The sequence below is a fragment of the Temnothorax curvispinosus genome, unplaced genomic scaffold (genome assembly GCF_003070985.1).
Source record: "Temnothorax curvispinosus isolate PA1 unplaced genomic scaffold, ASM307098v1 QBEX01011959.1, whole genome shotgun sequence".
In the NCBI taxonomy this organism is placed as follows: Eukaryota; Metazoa; Arthropoda; class Insecta; order Hymenoptera; family Formicidae; genus Temnothorax; species Temnothorax curvispinosus.
In genome coordinates this window covers 112,212-136,690 of record NW_020221739.1, presented here as the reverse complement: position 1 = coordinate 136,690, position 24,479 = coordinate 112,212, and the positions used below count along the sequence as shown (strand labels likewise).

Below are 24,479 nucleotides of genomic sequence, written 5' to 3'. Positions count from 1 at the left end.
AAAACACGACGGTCTCATGTGAAGGCCGAACAACTAATGTTGTTTTTCCGACCCGCCACGAATTTTATATGTTTGACGCACAATGATCCATCATTGTTAAAATAACTTGAAAAGGACCCAAAATAGTGGTCGAAACGTCGTTGTTACGCTTAATAAAACTTGCCAGTCAGGCCGTTTAACTATACCGAATTATTTCATCACTGGCGAATAACTTTTATTGAAAGTTTAATAAGGTTTGATGGGCAACGAAAAACGCATTCAAAAAGTCTGTCAAAGGCCTTTTCCTCAACTTTTTTTGTTTTTTATTTGACTATTTCCGAGTTGGATCATTGTAAACTAGAGCTAAGTAAAATATCAAAAGAGAAACAGAGGGATATGAGAAAACTTACGAAACGTCTCCCAAAAAATTATAGCCGCCAGTTCTACATGGCCTTGACTGAAGAAGCCTATGAAAATGCTAATATAAGCACCACGATCTGAATATTTAGATAACATTCATATTGCAACTTGTTTTTTGTATTAAATTTTTATTTTGAAGTGGCATGTGAAATGAAATAATGTGCAAATTTCCATTTTTTCCCCAAAACTATTGTTCCAATAGGGATATAATAAGTACATTAAACAAAATGTTTTTTTTCTTGCCCTTTTTGCGATATGTTAAAATAAATATTTTTATTTATTACAAGTTTATAAAAAGTTTAGAAAAAATAAATTTTTATACAACTTTTTATTTCAGTAATTTGGCAGTTACTGTTAAAAAATCATTTTTCTCGATATGGTGTTTTTGACTTACATATCCCTCTTGCATGGAAGTCCTGAATTGATATCGTGCTTTATGTAAAGCTGTTTGAATTCATTCGAACAAATGTTTCCGATATACGGAGATGCGACATGGCGGCTCGGGTCTGTCTGACGGGTGTGTTATATATATAACGTTCTATATATGCGGTTTTTGACATGAACGAATAATGGCGACTCATCACCATTAACCAAAGATTTTGAATGTGCTATAAATTTAGCGAGCGTAGCGGCTTAGTCGTGCCAATAAATATCCCTGCTAGCGATGACATCGCCACGAAGTACCGAAGCCTGCATTATGGATGACGTTCATAGCTCACGTGTCATCTGAATCTCGCTTAGACCTCGCAGTGCTTGATGGTCTCGCGGTCGCTTTTGTACTACGACGTTTGCCGTCATGCTGTCACTGTAGAAAACGAACATCGTGTGTCGTCGTCATCGTCGTCGTTGTCGTCGTGATGGCATCACGCTAACGTGATTACAAATCGCACGGTATATTAATGCTTGCGACGGTCACGATCAAAATCGACTCGGCATTCAAGAAAAAGGATTTATACCTTTTCCGCGAAGAAACGTCGGAAGGGACGAAGATAATACGCGCGTATACTTATCGCTAGATTGGTCAACAAGGGACAAAGATCGATGTTACGACATTTAATATCAGGCAAGAAGAAATCTTCGGTTTTCGCGTTTCTCGGTGTATCGTTTCTGGCGATTCTTCATACTCTTCCTCGCTCAACGTTACGAACATTACCGACGTTCCTTTTACGTCGCGTTTTATGAGCTGGATCCGCGCTCGCAATCTCGCTCGCACGCGCATTCCTTTTTATCCTCGGTTCCTTTATACGATATTAGTAATGCCTTTCGTAAACACAGAAGCCGTCGTTAAAACAGTCACCCTCCGTGTAAGCGGACTGAGCTTAACGCGAGAACCCCGCGATGCTTAACGGCACACTGCGGGTATCCAAGTGCTTTCCGGTGCAACCTGTCTCTCCTGTCGGAACTATCTCTCCATTTCTTCTCGCGTTCTGTTTGCTTTCTTTTTACAGCTCGCATACACTTACTTATTCTCATGTATTCCCTTCATTTTCTGTTTAATAAACGCGCAATTGACGATAGGTTAATTATTTAACAGAGACATGCGTTGGAAGTTGAGTTATTGATAAATTGTCAAGCGTCAAATTATCTATTTAATTAAATGAATTTAATTAAATAAATTAAATTACATAAATTGAATCAATAATTTGATGCAAAAGTTGAAAGACTTGCGCTAAATAAGTGCCGCTAAAGCTCGAAGCCGTGAAAAATTTCTTCGCGACGTTGCATGTCGATACATTTCAATCTTACGTTATAATGTGAGGGCATATGTATGTATCTCTCGAGTACTGCGAAGACAGGGAAACTTCTGCTTTAATGCCTCGCGACTCGGAGATATTATCGAATTACCAATAAATCACGTTGACTCGATTTCAAAGAAGAACGCGCATCGTCGGCATTATTTATCTTGTCTCTTTGGTATAACAGCCGTTTCCTCTTCTCTTTTACATGTAAAAGGCGCGTAGTAAAGCTCATTTCCCGTTATTCGACCTATATGCGGCTCCGCGTCTCTCTGCCTCTCCCACGCCCGCCTTCATTATTTCTCCCGACTTCGCGCCACCGCCGCCGCCGCCGCCGCCTTCCACTTCTCACCCCTTCCTCGCCTCGTCATTGTACTGTCCGTCTCTTTTCTTTATCTTGTCTCGTACGTGATGTTTTATTTCGTTCCTCTTTTGCCCCTTCGCACTTCCGCCCTTCTCCTTTTCCACGCGCGTACACCGCCACTTCCGGTGGCCATACGGAAGAAGGAGAGAGAGGGGAGAATATTATTCAAAGCAAGATTTACATTTTTACGACGCCGCCATTTTCTACCGAAGGCACCGACGAGAATAGGAATTAGATTCATTTACATACATATATACGTGCACACCCCCCCCCCCCCCTCTTTCACCCTCTCACTTCTCTCGCTGGTGAGTCCGCCCGCCTGGTAAAGGAGATTAATGCCTTGATTAGTTCGTTTTCTGCGACTTATCGCCGCGCGCGCGCCCACAACCACCCTTTTCCTCTCACCGTAGCTACCGCGTGTTCTCGCGAACTAATACTACAGTCGGGGACTTTTATCAGGTCACCGCTGAAGTTTCGCCACCAGCGGTCTCGTGGTTACGGTATTATGCAAAGGATCTGTCAGGAAAGGTCGCCCGTTCCCGAGACTATGTATTACACACCTTCATCGCTCTCTGATAATAAAATTGAGAATAATTAAAGTGACGGGAATAATTGGCGATACTGAAGATAAGAGAATGTTTCAACGTAGTTTTCTTCGCGAGAGCCTGATAGCTGTCTTTCTCTCTCTAATGAAAGTAATTCAAGATCATACTATGTTCAAAAGAATCGCGTCTTTGATCTAGAAATGTGCGAAAGAGTATCTCTTGCTATACTAGCCCGAAACGATCTACCTTTTATTATATACCTGCGATATGAAATGGACTTATAAAGAGATTTAAATTCCAAATTATGTTGAGCACTAGATTTATCTGTTATTATTTATAAAAATATAATTTAAAAAATATTTTATATTTAAAAAATATCTTCTATTGTGAATCATATTAAAAAAACAAATAAATAAAGAGCAAATGAGACGTTAGATGATGAAATTGTCTCTTCAATAATTGCAATTTTATAGTTAGTTTAATTTGGAATTCAAATCATCAATTATCTTCAAATTATCGCAATATTTTATGTCTTTACTTCAAATTGAAAATATAACAGCACTAATATAGAAGTTAAATACATTATTGATATTTGTTCTATATACTAATCCGATTACCTGGAACTCACGTAAGTTCTATAGTTAGGGAGGAATTATTACCTCGTTTCAACGTCGCAATAGCAGGGAGGTAAACAACGTAAGAACGGTGCGCGTCATTTTCGTTTTTGTTGTTTCATGCAGATGCGAGTCATAAAGGGATGAGCGTACATCTCTGCGGATGAAGATATCGATAACGCGCTTGGACACGAACGCGGGCTTAACGCATCGCGCGAGAATTCGATTGAGTGCACCTGATTGCCTTAGGACACTCTCGATCTAAAACAACCTGCTATTATACTTCCGGACTTGTAATCAGCATGCGCCTCGTACTTGCGCGCGGTCATTAAGATCGCCAGGCATTAACATCTCACGGTCCGGATATTACGGTCATATTGCGCGGATCGTTGCGCGCAAATTAACACCGAGCACTCGTGACCGTCGTAAATATGGCACTTTATTTGCAGTCAGCTCCATTAACGCAACTCTTGACTGCATCTGCCTGTGTTAGGGATCGAAATAGCGATGGACGTCCGCGATAACTACCACGATATATGATTAAGATTGAATTGCGGTCATCAAGATGGAGATTAAAGAGCCCTGAGTGTGTAATAAAAGCTTACATTAATAAGCTAATGGTTACAGCTTATAACGCAAATAAAAAATTAATTTGAGCTATAATAAAGAAAGTGAATAAGGAAAATAAATAGAACATTTTTACTGATTAAACATTTTCTGTTTGCTTGTGAATTAAAAGTAGCGCAATTCAATACAAGTCTGTAATCTATAATTTACAATCTATAGATGCTAGTAAAAAAGTAATTTTATATACATATATATATATATATTTTTTTAATCAGAGTATAAAGATTAATGGAAATTAAAATGTGTAAATTCGTTGGTCACTGTTTTTAAACTTTTATCGTATTAATGGAGATGGCGAAAACGGAACGCTTTCGAGTTTAACGGTTTCATATTTGGATATGTCACATTCTGTTCTGACATGTACACATGCATACACCCACACAGTCGGCATTTCTGTTTCCTTTTTATTAGCTGAAATAAAACACGCCTTTGTACATTTCCGCGATGCGACGATAAAAGAATAATCGAGCGCTTTCTTTAAAGCTCCACCGGTGCAGAAGGATAAAAGGTAAACGTTTTAGGAATTTCTTGCCTCTGCCCCTTCTCCGCGGGCGCATTCTTTTTGCTTACTCTCCGCGAGAGGAAACATAAATTTTACCAACCAAAGATTTCCTTTCGCCTCGGAGCGCCGGCTGACCAAAGCGTGGCTTAACCCCTCAAGCCATATTATTATTCCCGTATTAATGCTTCAAGGCAAGTGAAAATTTTTTTATCTCAACTACGCGTTAGTTTTATAAAACACGCGAAGGAAGATTGTCCATTTTTATCTATTATGTTTTATACATATATATATGAAAAAAAGGAATAAAAGATTACAACAAATAAAATTTGATTCGTATATTACGCATAATCAGATTAGTTATCTAACGATGGCAAAGGTATCTTCTTTTCAATTTTTTTGTCAAGCTACTTGGTCGTTTCCTATTTTTATAAAACTATTTTTCAATTATTAAATATTTTGTAAGTAAATATTTAATTAATTTTTGTAAAATTAAAATATAATTAAATAAGGAGTAATTTTATTATCTATTAATTTATTTTACTATTAATTTTTTTATTATCTATCAATGTATATTATTATTAATTTATATTTCTCAAACTCATTACTTTTATTTTAAATCGCTTATAATCAAAAGAATCTTGTTCTAAACCAGTCCTTGTAGGAATTTTTGCTACTATTAAATCCGCAATATACTTTCAAAATCCATCTTTTTTGTTATCTTCGTAATGTTACAATGCATAGTTACAACGCATACTCCGCACATTATTAAATTTGTAGGCTTTGCCGATGCTGTTAGAAAATCCTTCCCCAGTGCTTATACAAACCGCGGGAGGATACAAAATTCTGTTTTAGTACAATGAAACACCGGAACTCCCATAAATGGGATCCATGAAGTAGGAAGTCGTGTAAAATTTCCAGCAGAAACATTTACTCGCCTTCATTCCTGCGACTTCCCGAGGATCAGCCATGGAAGAACGATTGTTTTTATCTGAGGGGGATTACCGGTCCGATTGTTTTTTTATCTAGTTAGTAGACTGTATTGAGTGACTGTATTTCACTCGTGAGTACGCGCAGTTTACGAGCGTAATAGTAATGGATTGCACCAACTTCCTCAGACTTGGTATATTTATCCAATAATTTACTTTTTTCTATAACAGGGAATCTATTTTTCCACGGATACTCGTATTATTGTCCGTTTGAAACAAAATGCTTATTTTTTTAATTCATATTATATACTCCTCTTCTAAAAAAGGTGTTATAAATTTTAACTTGATTCTTACTTAAACTCTGTGTTTATTAATCAATTTATCTATTTATTTTTATAATTTATGTTCTATTTTTCTTTATTTTTTTTCTTTATCTTCTTCAATTTTCCTAATATTTACCTCTTTACCTCTTATAATTTTTTTAAATTCACCTCTCTTATTTTAATTTTTCTCAAGGTTTATGTCGTAATTTTCAAATTTCTTCCAGGCTAAAGTTTTTTCGCGTGATAAATAGAGATTCGTATTTAATTTCAGTTAATATAATTGGTTTGTAAACGTCAACGTTCAACTGCGATTGGAAAAAATGAAGCTGAAAAACTGTTTAAACGCCAAATAATCATACGGTTAACGAGATGTCCAATTTACTTAAAGCTTAAATAAGTAAATTCATTTATCTTTCCCATCTTTTCTTAAACTGGCGTCGTGGAATTTTCCTTGTTAGACGTAGACGAAAACGGATGTTACAGAGGAAATTAATTTAGCCGCGGCTCTTGATCGTTCTCGTTGTTTAACTATTCTCTATGTTGCTTATTTTTGTCGGCGTTCTACGTTTTATTACACAAAATGATATATTATAATATTCCAGGTATTTTAGGAAAAACGCTTTCTATGATAAAATTTCAAGAATGCTTTTCTTAAAGGTATTATTAAATTGGTGCGGTGGCAAACAATTATATAAATTAATACCAATTTCGGTTTAAAAAAAATAAACATTTAACAATTTCAAATATTTAGAACTTCTAAAGTGTCGGTTTGAAAATATTTCGAATTAATATGTATGGCTAAAATGATACATAACTGTTGAATTTTTCATTATTTCTCTTGCTTGTGAGTTTCTCTTGCTTGTGATGTCCTTCCGATATAAGCAAGCAATTAAGTTCGCCACCGATTTGATAGAGCGGAAGTCTCGATGCCGAACCAATCCGTGCTGGATTTCCGACCAAAAAAAAGAAAGAAATAAAAAGTGGGAAGGAGAGAGACAAGTTTGCGTATCTTATTTTTCAGTAGTTCGTTGAAGAGCAGGAAAGGGAAGATGGAAAGGATAAAGCGAGCAGCCGAGAAACGCCGCGCTTGAGTTGAAGTTTCTACGAACAACGTTTACTTTATCCACCCTAGCCTTCTCTCTCTCTCTCTTTCCTTCCCTCCCCCCTCGCAACCCCTATCCCTTTCGAACTCGCCCGCAATGGCCGATCTCAAAGGTCGATCGTAAAAGAGGTAGCGCGGTTCCTTTTTTTTTTCTACGCGGCAAGTCGCCACTCGTGTATCTGTTCATCGCCGTAGTGGAGCAAACGAAAAGTAAGGAACGATGCGGGCAGACATTGAAACTGCACTTCGACTATTCGATCTTGTCGGAAAGTCGATGACCAACGATACTATCTTTCTCTCGCGACGACAAGGTATGCGCAACGTCCTGTAGACACAACCTTTATATAAAAAGTGCAATAATAGTGTTCACATATAATAATTACAACTGTAATGAAAATTATCTTTTATAATTGATATGTAAATCGTAATTAATTTATATTGATGCAATGAAAATAAATGTTGATATTAAAATTATAATCGTATTCGCAATAATGAGTTGATATGTAGAAATAATGATAATAATAACTATAATGAATATAAATAATAACTGCATTAGAACGCATACATATTTATCGATAATCATAAAAATGTTGGAAATTATTATTTTACTTTCAGTTATTGGAATAATGAATAATTGATTGGCAAAGCGCTTTTTATCTACATTGCGAGATGTCAGAATAAATATTTAAAGTAATAAATTTTTTATAATTTTTATACTTTAAATCTTTAAATTCTCGAGTAAATATAAGTAAATAAAGAGACATTAGATAAATTAAATTTAGTCTTATTCATGTATATTGTCCACTTAGCGATTAACTTCTGAATCGCTATCACGATAGAACGAAAACGCGCGTTTGCGGAAGAAATCGAAAATTTATGTTCCCGCTGTGGACGAAAGTGGCCACAAAGATCGGACAAGAAGAAGAAAGCTCTGGGAGATATCTAAGAAGAATTTGTAACTGTACCTAACTACTCTTCTTCGACGCGACGTGTTTTTTTCATGGCAAAGTCGACATTTGACTAAAAATATTTTACGCGAAGTCTTTTGTCTTATTTATTGAGTTTTGTATTGTTTTCGATATTGTTAGTTCCTTTTACAATTAAAATCAATTATTTATATACCTAATACTTACAGTCGATTGAAATTTATATTAGATTATGAGAATAGTTTCTTATTTTAGAATTAGAAAACGTGAAAAACATTCAACTTTTTCAATTAAATATACATATGTACTTTGTTATCTTGGGAATTATCTAAAATAATTGACGCAAAACTAGCCGAAGCCTCATACATATAAATTTCGAAATGATTTTCAGATATAATTATCTCTTTAATTTAACTTGAAAATTTATAATCTTGGACTTTCTCTGCAGGCTTGTCTCGAAAAGAATGAATCTTTTACTTGTTAAATATAGAAGTATAGAAAAAGATTTGCGCAGTTATAATTACAGAGCAATCGCTGCAAGAAAATAATTAGAATTTAATTCGGCGTGGAGATCCGAAGACTTAAGAATTAAAAAGATCTTGAGAACTTATAAGGATCCAAAGATCTGAGTTTAGAAAGTTTGTTGGGGATTTACGAACGCTATGATTTGATGTATCTCTCCGAGTACTCGAATACCTCAAAATCCAAAGAACTCAATAATTTCAAATCTAATTATTATTAGATTGTCGCGAGTTCACAATTCGTAAATTCGGCAACTCAAAATTACCGACGCGGACGTGCCGAAATGATTCAGTTCGCGGTGCTCTCACGATTACTTCTTGATATTTCTCATATCTTTCAGCGCCACTGTTAAAATATCCCGCGGCCAAGACAAATATCTCTTTTGTCATAATGGTTCCCTGAACTTCAAACGCTTGGGAAATAATTGCTCGGTTCTCAGCGGTTCTCGCTCAGGCTGACTATACGATACTCCAGAGTACCTCTGACATCTCCCGTGGGCGCCACACAAATTTTCTTAGTAGTTATAGCTTCTCACGATTCTGAATTTAGATGAATTAATGCAGCGTCCGTTCTCCCTTGTCATGAGGCGACGATTGAATCTTTTCATTAGCGAATTAGTGTTATCACTGATAGATTAATATTGTATTAATTAGTAATAATACTTTTATAGAATTGAGATTAGTACTATTAATTATATCGAACAGATTTATTAATTTTTTATTTCCTTTTTTTTGTCATTTAACTTTTCCCAATTGTACGCAATAAAATGATAAAAATGTAAGATTATTACGAAATTGATTAATGTGACAATAAAGGAAAGAAAATGGAGAAAACGTAGAATTATTTTTTTTAATTTCAGAAAAAGAAAATTTAAAAAATAACTGAAATAAGACATAAATAAATATCGATCTCTTAAATACGGCCAGCTATCATATTCTACTGATCGATGGCAGTCTTCTCCGCGCGCGTAAAAAATGATAATGCTATTTTCAAGTAGACGATAAAACTGTTTCTTTGGTTACTCCATAAAACGGGAGTACATAAAAAATTAATCATCCATTGTCTCATGTTACATACCGGCTAACTCCCTTTCCCCGGCACTCACGACACTATTCTTTCTCTTTTCCACTGACGTCGTAAAAACCGGGCCGAGTTTTACGACGCGTAGTTTTGCGAAAGCTGCGTTTATCCATCGGAGCGCGGCAGTGTATGACACTTCGGGTATCGCCCGGTGTACCACAGTGAAAATGCTCCATAAAATGCTTAAATTGCATCGCAGCAATAAAAGATGAGGTTCGGGAGTAAATCCTCCTGAATTTTATCGACGCGCGTACGCGTCACGGCCGCGCTTTAATCCCCCCCTCGAATTAAACCTTTAATCGTCATTTATCACCTCTTCTAACCTTTCGGTCGCGTTTATCGACCTTAAAACAATAAAAGGCAGTTATCAACTTTTCGCTGATACCCGCGCGCATCCTCGCGCGAACTCTTGACAAATTGCTGAAGGGCCTTATCCCTCCTCTTCCCGCCCGATGAATTCCGTCGCCCAGCCGGCGGTTTATGCTCGCGCTGGCATTTTCGATGGCGTACTGAAAAAGGAAGAGGAAAAGGGAGAAAGAAAAACGAGCGAGGCAGGCAGAACGGTCGCGGCGTAAATTGTCGAACGGATCGAGGCTGACGAGTCAATACAGCGTCGACGAGAGAGCCACGTTGCGCCAAAAAAAAAAGAAAATAGCAAGGGGAGAGAGAGAGAGGGAAGGAGGAAGAGAGAGATGGAGCTGGAGATGCAAGAGAGCGTGATAGAAGAATTATTGACGGTGGACTCGATTCCGCTGTTTCGATGCGGTGATTGATCGCGAGAACGAATTTACACGACGAGAGGCAGGTATGAATCCCTTAGAAGGGCAGAACGCGCTTTTCACGGGCAGCTTCGCGGCTTTCAAAAACGCGCACGTGGGATGCGCGAACTGTGCAAATGTTGATTCGCTTCCGCTCGCCGGAACAAACTTTCATCCGTTCGTATCGATACGAACGCGCGATGTTTTCCTATCTTGTTTGATATTAATTTATATGTGGATTGTGGCACGAAACGTACTCGTTGCGTATTAATCTTTATGCTTTTTTTCAATTGTATTTCGCGTAGAACGTGAACGGAAAAATTCATTACTGATGTGGCTTAAAATTGTTTATTTTTTTAACAATTATCAAGATAATTACGATTTTTCTATATTATACATGTATTTCGCGATTTTTATTAGAAACTGTTTTACAAAGGCAACAACGAGTGAATTTATTGTCTAACGTTTACTATATTTTTAATATTAATGTTTTTTTTGCCACTTATCGTGATAAAATATTATCTGGCAACTTCTTGAAAATTAACTTTAAAGGATAAAGGATCTAATGCGACAGAGACAAGTGATAAAGAAATATATTTTGTAGAAAGAATAGAACATCCCTCCCTTATCCCGAAAAACTACTGTATACGGGCTTACTTCGCGTCGCGTCGCGGCGAAACACTCGTTAAGCCGCATTAAAATTGCAAGCCGCGCACGCACGCACACGCGCGGCGTGTCCCACTCAGCACTCGTGCCAAGATTTTCTTTTGTTCGATGTTAAAACCGCACGTGCCCGCACTGCAGACACGCGAACGCACGCATGCGCCCGAAAATGCTTCGCGGAAAATGGCGAAGCTTGAACAATGCAGGAAAAGCCTCGCCGCGGCATGGCGCGGCGCGGCGCGGCGGGAACCTCACATGCGACCGGCATCTGCAGTTACATGAGTAAAACAAGCGTACATATATCACCGTAAACTACTGCGGATAACTCCCCGGATCTCGCAATATATCACGTTGCTATTGAGAAACTTTAATCTTTTCCCGGTCGTCTAATTTCTGAACATTTAATCTTATCACGCCAGTCTAATCTCGAACTCATCCTGATAGACATATAATTTTATGTCCGAATAAATAATGTCTCTGATATGTATTCTCTATCATATGCACATGTGACAAATATATTTTCTTAACATAAATTTCGCGAAATAAATCGGCATCGTAAATCACATCTTCGTATTTTACATAGATTTCCCCCCCACGATTTACGAGATAACCACTTCGATATGCTACTTTGCGTTTCACAAAAGTCTCTCGCAGAAGAACGGCACTCTTGCTATACTATATCAAATTCTAGTCGACAAAACGATCTGTAAAGAGGAACTACACACGTGTATCGTCTACGTGCTCGCATCTATACGTACGCGCGCGCGCGCACACACACACGCACACATACGTGTCCTTCTTTCGGGATCTCGCCGGAAAGTGGAGGATACGCTAGAATGAAATATGTCAGCGATCCGGTTTGAAACTGGAAAAAGAAGGTATTCTGCCTTTCGAGGAAATCAACGATAAATCATGGCATTAGTTTTATACATTTTCATGTTGCCCGCAACACAGCGTTCCTATGGGATTGACTGATACGACTGAAACAAACGCGTCATCCGTCACGTTCATGTGTCTAACTCTAACAGATAACAGACACCTATAAAATATGTCAAACATTTAGATTAATCTCTAATTTATATTTACAACTTTAAAAAGGATGCAGCATAGAGAATTATAATATAATTTTAATTATTATATATGTTTGATTTCTAATCATTTGAACTTTATCATGATTATTCTCAAATTTATATTATCTTTTAAAGGGCCGCAAAATTTTTCTTAGATCAAGATTATTTCGCTCTAGAAAAACATATAAATGTTTGACATAATATAATTATAATCGAATGCAAAATATGATTTCGAAATGTTATAATGCGACTCTCTAAAAGTTCATAAGGTAAAGCAAAATTTGAATTAATTTAAAAATATACTTTTTATAGTTTTTGTTGAACGAAAAATTAATGCTCGTACCCGCATAAGCGAATTTCAAAAAATTTTTTAATAAAATTCTACTACATGTATGTCTCTTTTTGAATCCTCTTTATTTTATAAATAATATAAGATTTAATTAAGTTCTTTAAATTCAACCTTTACTTGTTAAATTCCGTTTAAGTAATGCCGATAACATGTTAATTTAGTTGCTAAAACAAAAAATTAATTACAACTGTTACGCGATTAAAATTACGATATCCATAATTTTTAAAGGAATGCTAACTAAGTAGCATTATTTTTGTGCGACAGACACAGCAGACATCTCGAGCGATGTCTACTGACGGTTTTGCGTGCGTTGTGTACGTGCGCGAGCGTATCACGGTAATGCAGTCATTCCCTTTCCTTCCTCTTTCCGTTCTCGCAAGCCGCAGCTTTTGCATGCAAATTTCCTTAAGAATTACGATTTTACTTCATAGACTCCTTGCCTCGCTCTGAATGCCATAAAACAGAGAACGTTCCCGGGAGTATCTAACAAATACACGAGCAATTCTTAGAGCGTCGCATTGTCCGCGTTAAATCTATGTGAAATCTTTGAGAAGTTCTTTTCTAGTCTGTTTTTCGCTTCTATTCTTCTAAAACCTTGATTTCCGTATCACAATATCTCATTGGGTTAAAATTAATGTAATATTTATGAAACAAAAAAATTAGAGAGATTATGACAAAATTTATTTTAAAAAACTGGGAAATTGATTAATCCACTAAACTAAATAATTATTTATCATATTATATGTGAAAGCTGGAGACAAAAGAAACAATAACCGCGGATGTTTATTAGATTCGATAATACAATTTACTGTTTCTCCACGGATTTTTTCCTTAAAATACATTTCTATATGTATATAGCGGAATATAATAGAAGTACAATGGAAGTAATGTAAGATTCATTTCCTTTCAACGTTACAAGTGGAAAATGGTTAAGTGATGATACAGCTCTTTTCCCGAGCGTGAGTAATCTTACTCGAGAAAAACTCTTCATCTTCAATGATATACAAGCAGGGCCTGGATTTTGATGTTCCGTCACATCTTTTTGTTACATCACAAACAGTGCGTCGACGGAATTCTGTTCATTTTTCGGCATGACAAGAATGCTGAAAGATGATATTTTCCGATACATAGTTGTCAGAAGCAAGTCTGATTGAAAAGATACATAATGTATATAGGCTCCAAGTAAACTTTACACGTTAGAAACTCTGCATTCCTATGTATTATCGACCTAATAATTAAATGATATTTTAATAATAAACTTATTTATCAATTAAATGAATTAGAATCTGTTATAAATATTGTCATTGCTATTATTTTACCTTAACATATTTCTTTACTTACTTGAATAATGTAAGCTTTAATTATTTCAATAAATAGGAATATTAAATATTTATTTAATATTTAATATATATTATATAAATCTAAGGATATTCTTCTACAAAAAAAAATTTCACTTTCGTTTCACAAAGTTATTATAGGTACAGCACAATTTTTCGATTTCAAAATTCCGGATAATATCCCGCATAGTCATTAAAATTGCGATTAAGAGAAAATCGAAATTGTACGAAGTATTTATTCATTGTCTGCGATATGATTAATATTCCGACACGGCGATCTGAGTGCGGGAATGATTTCTGCGTTTCAATGGATACGATAATTGGCCTATACTTGATTGGTTTATTTTCTCTGTGCTTATGCGGTGTCGGAAGTAAACATATCTACCGAAATTTATCGGTTTGGACGCGAGGGTACGAGGGTGCGTGCGCGTGATACGTCTTGTGTAGATCGCCATGTTAGTCATTTAGACCTGAATGCTCTCTCTTGCCCCGCAAGCTCGTCGACGTTCCACGACGTTCCCCGCTGTTCGTGAGAAACGAATCGTCGGAGCTTGTCCGTACATACAAACGGGGAATGCGCGTTCCGCGGGCTCGCTGACGCGCGACGCCACCACTCCAATTAGGAACGCTTCCCCGACGCACCGACGCGACGCCGACGGCCGCGGCGACGGGCTGCGTCGGGTCGGGTCGGCGAGTTACACAGTCTGCAGTTACGGATTGCAATTGGTCCACGAGGCGCTCAGCGACGACCGACGACGCTCTCTCACTGCTCTCAGCAATTTGCCGGAATCGCGCGCACATAATATTCTCGGTCTTTGTCAGGACGTTTCGCGGCGGGCGCGGCGCGGCGCTTGCAGCTTACAAACAGCCCGCGTTGCAAAGCACCTCTCAATAATTGTGCATTGACCAAATAATTTTATCCTAGGTGCTGCAGCGCGCGCGCATGCACATCGACCACGTTAGCCTTCCATTGTGCTACGGACGTTGCCAGGGGAATGCTGGCTCTGCCACCTCTGACCTCCGACTCGATCACGCTCGACCGGCTCGATTAATTAATCGCTTAAGGAGCGAAAACTGCTGCTTCGGCGCTAATTCCGTCCCCCAAGGCGATCGTGACGCGCGAAACGTCCCGCTTTGTGCGAATTAGAACGACGCATGTTGGTGTTGGTACGGCCGTCCACGCGTTTTATCGTCGCGCGAATGATGATCGATGGGAATCAAACGGCTGCGAAAATCGTCGGCGGTACGGTATCGTTAATGACGGTTATGCGGGATTACAGAAGTGAGTAATTCGTTTTAATGATTAGAACGTGAACCGTTGCGATTGGCGCCCTCGTCATTAACAGGCTCCCGGGAGTTTATTGGGTTTAATGGGGATGTGATGGGATTATAGCGTGATGTTAATTCTCTGGATATTATGGATATTATAACGCTACAATCCGCGCGCGACAAACAAAATTTAATTCTAATAATAGGGCGTTTATATATCGGTTTGGGAAAATTAGACCTGTGTAGACAGTTATCGTGTTAATTCAATCAGTTGATTACGTAAAGACGATTACAATTAACGCAATTGGCATAAGTGTAATTGAAAAGAATCCGTATAAAAAAATTTTAATTAAATTCTCAATTTTTCGTAGCGTTCTGAATATTTTTTCAATAAATAATGACTTTCTGGGCTTTCCCATCCAGAAGGATCACAGAAGGCTCTTTATAGATGTGCAAACCCGCGTATTTTCAGTTGGAACTTTATAAGGAAGAGTACACGAAGCATCGAACAGTCGCGGTCGCTTTGCATATATGTATATGCAAATTATTAACTGCTGCGCACTTAAGGGTAAAACATCTCCAAACTTTTTATGAGTCTATAAACATAAAAAATAAATGAAAAAAATTTGTTCAATCTTACCACAAGTCTAGTAAACGGAGAAATGTGGATTTTGTAATCTATAGCGCGTAACGAATTTGAAAACAATGAACAATACAATTGCTGCCCAAAAGAAATTGAATTTGCCATTAATTTTTTTCTCGATGTAAGTCCGATCAACCAAACGTCAGCCAATATTTCACCGAATCTCTCCTGTACCTACTCTTTCAATATGCTCTCTCTTCCCCACCTCCCTCGCGCTGAGGCACCGCTGGCTCATTCCGCAAACAACCGTCACGCTACAAAACCCGTCGACCCCCAATTGACATTCGCGTCAACGAGCGGCGTCCACGTCAACAGAGAGTAACAGAACCGGGGGACAAGCGTTTTACGCCCCGCCGCCCCTCGTCCAGTCCCGGTGACCGCCCTCTCGAGTTCCGAGGGTGGCTTTGGCTGTCTACCGCGAATGAGTGCGCAACCGGCAGCGCATTTTGATCTATAACACGAGCGAGAGGCTATTGTCGATTGGTGAAGCAACACCTGGACCCGGCCGGAAAGCGTGCTGAGGGCTTTTCATTTTCGACCGCGTTGTCCGGAAGAGGGGTGCCGTATGGGAGAAAGCTGGCGACACTCGAGTATAGAGGGTGGCGGCAGTGCCGTTTTACCAAAAATTCTCCGCGCGGTACCAATGTGATAATAAGAATTTTTAATCATTCTAAATTTATTATAAACATTCGGCCTAATATTACAAATACAATGTTTATTTTTATTATAATATTGTAAATAATATAAACAATTTACAGAAATAATTTGTATGAAAAGAAAATTTCTCTGAAATCTTTATATGATTATTTATCACTAGATTTTTTGCTTTATAAAAATTATTATAAGGTAAAATAGTCAAAATAAGAATGGGAATAAGAGGGAAAAAACAGGAAAATTTTTAGAAGAATAATATGTAAATAGAGCAGCTTTAGATAATAATATGTAGATAGAGTAGTTTTTTCTTAGAATTTTCAAATGGGTCATTATTACCCCTTTAAATAATCAATATATCTTTCTATTTTTATTTTATAAGCTTCTCTCAGTAAACGCTTTGCCTACAGGCTAATAATATCGTAAACGATATATTAATATCAGAACATATCCTGTTTTCTAGAGTCGCATTTTAAAAAATCTTTAATAGGGAACAATGATGAGACAACGATAAAATTATTATACTATATGTAATATGTATACATATATTACATATATATTTTAAGTGATAATACAATTAATTAAAAATGGGAGATACATAAATAACATAATTTCAGTTTTTCATCGTTTATAAACTACGTAAAAACTTTCCTAAAAAATTCTTTGAATAATCTGCTAATATTAAAAATAACTGCAAATATTATATTATTTACGCATAGAAAATTTATTTCGGTAGCAAATCTGCAAAAAAAGCTTTACTTCAAAATTTTAGCTACTAGATATAGCTTCTGCATCTACGAGTTCAATAACGTTACGTTTTTTTTTAATATTATATATTTTGTATGGATTTAGTTGAAATGGACACGCGCGAGACAGAATACGACGTACTTTTTGCATCCTGCGCTTAGAGCCGGCCATAGGTGGTGAAAAGGGTCGCAAGAGGGCTGGAAACGTAACAGAAGGATCGAAACGCGCACATGCGGCCAGATCGTTGCGCCTTTGTGCACGCGCGAAAGGGGTGTTAAGTGTTCACCGAAAGTGCCAATTTCGAGCCGCCGCCATGGTAAATGCCGAGGCATGTGTGCGCCGTCTTTTCTCTCGCCACTTCTTTCATTTACGACACGAGGATAAGATCAGCATTTACCATATAGCGGCGCGCGCGCGGTACGTATTACAGCCAAAGCACATAACATGGCGATATACGACGGTCGTAGTCCTCGACCTGACAAATCTGGATACGCCAAAGCTTGTGCGTTACTTACGTCCACGACTACGACTGTCATATGTGCTTTGGCCCTTATCCTCGTTCAAGTAAAAGAGATAAAAATTTCATATTTGCAATATGAACAATAACAAGGATAAAAAATAAAAAGTAACAAGAATTTTACATTTACGATATAAGCGATACCACAGTATGTTTTATAACTGCAAATATGAACGAGAATATATATATATATATATATATATATGTATATATATATATATATATATATATATTTTATATTTGCGAATTTAAAATCGAACCTTCTGAAAATAATTATAATCACTCGACGATTTAATATTCTTTTGGTAGCTTCAACATTCTATATGTTTTGAAAATTACAAATATACAATAATTAAACAATATTTAGTAGTTGATCGGTGGTACTGCTTCAACATATATATAATATATGAGAATAATTTCGCGAATGTCATAATAAATTATGCACTGTATGTTATCTCCGCTTAAGTGCATGTTTAAATTTTTCTCCAGCTATTGACAATACGACAAAACGTATCGTTGTATTGTGTTATATTTTTTGTATTGCATTATTGCGTACATATACTGCGAGATATTTAACGTCGGACATTTTATAATATTTTAACATGTATATTCGAAGTACAAAGTCATAAAATTTCACGTATTTTTGCAAAATTGAAATTGTATCGAAATAAAAGTTCAGAGTGTTTCGGTGATAGACGTAAATATCGCCGTGTCGAATCGCCAGTACGATGGAATTTCCAATCGATCACGTTTCGAAAAGCTACAACTTTGATGTGCCTTATTGCCGTGAGCTTGTTACCGCCGCCAGCGATCCGTCGACGATCGACGGCAGATACCGCAACCAAAGCAGGACATAATGCAGAGGTCCGTTCTGCCGTGTTGCACGCACTAGTCGATGGTTCTCTCGATAGGTTTCCACGAGACCGCAGAGGCGGGTGCAATGAAATTATTTGGCGGCCGAACAATTAATTGCGCCGCCGACCAGTTAATCGACGAAGAAATATGCCCTCCCGTCGCAGATTTAGAAATTCGATTCTAAATTTCGGTTACGTCACACTCGAGTACTTTACTTGGTTTCTATATGTGTATTTCAATATTTGATGAGTCAATAGAGTAGATTGATAACAAATGTAAATGGATAATATTATTTGGCAATATCGTATATCAATTAACGAAGTTAAATTTGTAGTTAACAATAGTATAAGGAAACCTCATATTAGTAAAACGTATCAATATATTTATTATATTAATTACTGTATGCTAGTAGATATTTGTTACACTGTTTTTTTTTCTCCAATTAGAGTTTAGAGATCTTGAAAAATGATTTTAAACTATCTTACAATTAGTTAAATGCTACTTTATCCTTTTCTTCTACGTTTATATTTTATATATTTATACATCAGTTATAATAAGAAATCTTTCAAACACACAATAATTAACGATACAGTTCTCACATTTATTTTTCTAAGAAGTCGATTGTGAAAACAATAATTGCAAGAAACCCCTTACATGAAGACTTTCATAAAAAATACAAACATCGTAGTTTATCATAAAGTACTTTCCGTTCGCCATTAATCATTATAATCCAATCGCCTCTCTTATTTCATTGATCGCGTAACATGCGCATGCACTCACGTATAATTCTCGGAATGCGCAATAATCGTGTCAATTGGGCGAAGAAGACTCTAGATTTTAAATGATGTCTAAAGTTATCGAGTAGATTACTGCATGGTACGAAAGTACTTTGCGCGCTGATTGCTTCGCGAAAAGGCAAAAAAAAAATAACGACTCTTTCGGACTTCGTTTTCTTGCGGTATGTGCAATGTGCACGCGTATATCGTCGAACGTTGATTGGCATCAATTTTCGCAACGAAGAGAACGAGGAAGCCATAATCTCGAGCCAATCAATCGGACGAGCACATTTTACTGCGCATAACGATGCACACAACGAACGTATGAATAAATTGTTACTCAATCCATTTTTCAATGGATTATTAACGTTATTTATAGACGCAGGTTACTTTCCGTGCGCGCAAATGTACAATATTGCCAAATTGGGCATTTAATTTCCATAATTATGAAATTTTCCTCCATGTTGCCCACGCATTCAGCACAATCGAACTGGATCAACGTTTAATATATTTTCGTATCTTCGTAACATGATATGTCAGATCTTAATAACGTTTATAATTCAACGTTAAATATCAACGTTTTGTTGGCAATACGAGAACATATTGCTGTAACGTACGCCATATGGATTGAAATTACATTGTATTATTTTCTCAGTATTAAAAAATTAACAAAATAATAAATAGTTACACTTGAAAATTATATTTTAGGTATAAATTTATAAATCGTCATATACAGTTGATATATACGTATTTGTTTAATTTTTCTTCCGCATTGATATATAAACGAATTTAAGAGTAATATAGTAAATAAAAAAAATTCGGATAAAGATCACAGAGAATATTAATATGTGGAGCGCGCACGAAATTGGATACCCCGTTCTTAAAGCGCCGAACAAGCGGGCTTTCTATCGGTCACGCCATCCGGTATGCGAGCAAAGGCTTAATTCGACAGGGCGGAGCTGTGTCCTCGAATCGTCGACGAACGAGAAACGTTTACTAGAGCGTCGCACTTCGGAAATTTGGAGCTAAAGCCAGTGACTGGAGTCCGGCACAAAGGCACTTCCTCTTTGGGAGTTTAGTGCCAGACACTAAATAAAATTCCTCATGTTTCTACGCAGGAGAAGGTCGAAAATCTCCCGGGGCTAGGAATGCGCGCTTTCCCAACAATCCCAACGTATATCATAGCGGCACATTGCGTGTCGTATTGATTTGAAATGGCACGAAATTCTAGAAAGGTAATTAAAAACGTTGAATTAGTCAACATTTTGTAAATAATGTCAACATCCTTTGCTTAAATTTGTTTCCAGTTAATTCAATTTGTATAGATTTTGTATATATTGTCCGATATTTTGTATAATATATATTATCCAATCTGTTATTTATTGTCGATTTCCGTAGTTTAAATAATATTGAGATTTTTACTGCTTAGCTGATCTTGTCTTTTGGTATCTTATATCTTATAGGCATTACACTGTAGCAATTAGTTGATACTGAAAAATTGACAAAACGGCATATTTTAAACGTTATATATAAATTATTTAATTTTTTTAATAAAAAAGTGGATGATTAATTAGCTACTTGAAAAAGATTATTGAATTAAATATTAAATCTGGATTTTTGAATAATAAATTTATTTTTATTTTGGTCGGAAAATGGACATTATATATAATATATTATTCTTTTTCACATTTTTAGGTTCGGAAAAGAATAAAAGAGTAATTTTTTTAAAATAAATCAAGAAAAAAATTGTGGCTTTTGCGACGGTTTTTATCATTTTCTTGATTTATTAAAGTTACGAGAAAGATTTATTAAAATGATATAATTTTATACCTCTCAGAATGTGTAAAAATGTGGTAAGAATTATATTAATAGCAATGAGTTCATTAATGGTATTGTTTCAAAGAAGCAGTTTTGTTTTATTCTTTAAATCAAATAAACATTTAGTTTGAAGTATGGTAATAGTCCATTTGTTGAAATTGATTTGAAATAGAAAAACAAAAATGCAAAAAATAGAATATTCGACATTTATTTAACGGTGCGTTATATTTCGTGGCTGCGACAAAATGGATGCATGGTATAGAGAACATCCGTTTTTTCCGGCGTACAACACGCCATTGTTGTGTATACATGGTCATATACATAGTTTATACCGTTGCCATTTGCAAAGCAACCAGATAGATAGGCAACAAAAGATTGACGAGTATCAAGAGAAAATCGCAATCATTCTCTGTAAACAATTAACGATTCTCTGTAAACAATTATCATTCTTTGTGATTAATTGATTTCCATAATTAATGCTTCGCGAATGCATCGCGAAACAATGATTAATTATTTATCGAAACAGATATTTCGCAATATAAGAATTATAAATTATTATTCACATTTGTCGTCCACATAATTATCATTATTTTAAAGGTTTGATTACGACTATATTCCGATTTAAGTTTTTTTTATCAATTTATATGTGATTTGCCCTATCTTCGCATTTCGAGAGCGATGATACATAAATCACAAGATGGAGTGTTTTTAATAATGAAAAATCACGGCCGTTTTTTTTTCAATAATCAATAATGTATTTTGCGAGATTTTTATGCATTCGAATGCGTTATATTGTACAATATTGAGTTTTGATAATATTTTCGAATGGTCCTCGACATATATTTCATTTAACCATTAACTCGATTTTAGTAATTGTATCATATTGCACCATTTTCCACATCCCATGTACATATATAACATGTTATAAAACTATTGTAATATGTATATATGTATTTTTATGCATATTTATGCTCTAGTGTTTTACAATTTTCTACTATAGATATGTGCAATGTGCGTTGTATCTTAAAAGAAACATCAAATTGTAACAGTTTCTTTGATCAATTTGGAGTAAGTTTTTCGAAACAAAAATGTCAAGATACGAATTGTCTTTGTGTAATCACTGTCAATGGCAAAAGGGCTTTTCACGAACCATATGTTTCAAAGGACAAAAAATACATGTGGTAAAATATTCTTTATTTTATTTAAAATGTTATTTCAAATGGACGTTTTACATCAGGATATTATAAAGATTGAAATAAACGACCTGCTCTCTCGGCATTTTTTTTTGTTCAGGAAAAATAAAATTCAAAGGTTATCAAATAATCTGTCATTAAAATTTGCCTACTGTTATTTCACGACCAACTGTGTGCGTCGTAAGATATCCGATTGGGAAAGATTTTAATGGCAGAGATTCATTAATTACCTTCATGCAGATATTTCTAATATAGGATTTAATTGCTTTTTATCTTGGTTTAACGAAAATTTCCATAATGTAGCTATTTTCGCCGCTGTAAGACCGAACCGCCTTTTTAAATTTATCTTGCCGCTTCTCCGCGAATGTCAGATAGATTTATCTTTCCATATTTACCATCCACCATCTTATCGTCGCTTATCCCGCCAACGCTCGCGTGTCCATCTCCATCGGCGTCCCGCCGACAGGCGAACGATCGATTTGAGCACAGTTCTTAATCCCTCACGCAGATCTATAATACATCCTCCCACGAAGATCGTGCATCTTCCTTTTCCTCTTGCCGACGAGGGCGCGACATATTTGCACGAGTTCAGCTGTCACGCGCCGAAACGTCGAGATTTATGCACCGATAGATACATATAGACTAGGCGGGAAAGAGAAGAGGAGAGTGAGACAGAGAGAGAGAGAGAGAGAGAGAGAGAGAGAGAGAGAGAGAGAGAGAGAGAGAGGGGCGAAAGGAGAGAGAGGTGGGGAATATAGTGAGCAGGACAGAAAATATCCGAGATTTCTCCTTATGGAACCTCATCCATAATGGGCTCTCGTTTCCTTGCACTTTGATGATTGATGAGTCCTTGTTTACGCGCTTCAACTGATCTTCTAACCCTCCTCCATTCCCGCTTCGCGTCGCCCTTCACCCTTCCTCGCCGACATTCAGTCGCTCTTACGGTTTCCTGCGTCTCATTCACCGGGGTGTCTACGGGGTGGTTTAAGCTCATAAGAAATTACTGTGCTAAATATGCCGATGTCATCTGAATCCAATTAATTAATTAATTGATGAAATTAGTTTGACTAGTCACCGTGAAGAGATATGGATGGAATGTATAATTATTTTATTTATTTACCAGTCAAATTATATTTATTGTAATTGTAGAGCTCTATTATCTGTTTGACACGTTAAGCGATGAAGTTATCGGTTAATTAATCGGCGCTCGATTCAATCTTCCCCAATTTTAATCGCGCTCCCGCGTTAAGTAGGCTATGCTCGCAAAATCTACTGTGTTTAATTAAAAGATTTAATCAGCGCGTGGCCGCATGGCCGAAGAGAACGCTTAAACAATGTTCTACTAACAATCTAAATGACATTCAAAAATTATCGCACTCATCTAAATAGAACGGACACAAAAATTTATTTCGTGTGACTTCATTTTATTTAGAACAGCTGCACTTTTGTGAGATTAATATCAATTTTAGATTGAAATGAAACTGTTTGGATTTTATCACGTAATTATATAATCGTGTTGATCATAAAAAAAATTGCTTAATTTATTTATCGCATGAAATATAAAATTATTTAGTTATTATAATTATTTTATTTTATAATATATCTGTGAATATAATTAACTTAATTACTTTATTGTCAATATAGTTTACCTTCGATTTCAAATTGATGCTACAACACGAATACGGATAGCAACGCAAATTTCGTTCGGCGGTCATTTCCGTTCACTTGTATCGGTTTGGAGTTTTAGGTATCGTTTTATTATCAATTATGTTATCGCGTACAGTTTCTCGGGAATGTCGACAATTAACCACAATTTATCTCATCTTATCTCGCGGGTTAAGTTCAGCTTAGAGTCAACGTCTATCTCATAATCCCCGAAAATCTTTCAAGCTTTATTCGCGGTCACCCTGTAGATAGCCGCGTGGAAAAGAGACTCTCAGAGCCTCATCCCCCATCGTGGTCGTCCTTTTTCTCATCCCGTTCTTTGATTTTTTTTCCATTCTCATCTCCTCCCTTTATTCTTTCTTAGCGAATAGCACTTTTCATCGAGCAACGAGCACAAGTGGATCTTAGGGCCCCTCTCTTTCTCTCTTTCTATCTCCTTCGACGCATTCTCCTTCTCCTTTCCCCATCCCCCTTTCTCCCTTTCTTCTGTATTTTTACGGTG

The 24,479-nt window shown here is 36.5% G+C and overlaps 1 protein-coding gene across 6 annotated transcripts in view; it reads left to right on the top strand.

Annotated features, from left to right (window-relative positions):
- The window catches only part of LOC112462057 (nephrin-like), a 240,113-nt gene that overhangs the window by 148,740 nt on the left and 66,894 nt on the right, over positions 1 to 24,479 (top strand). The gene's annotated exons all lie outside the window — the stretch shown is intronic.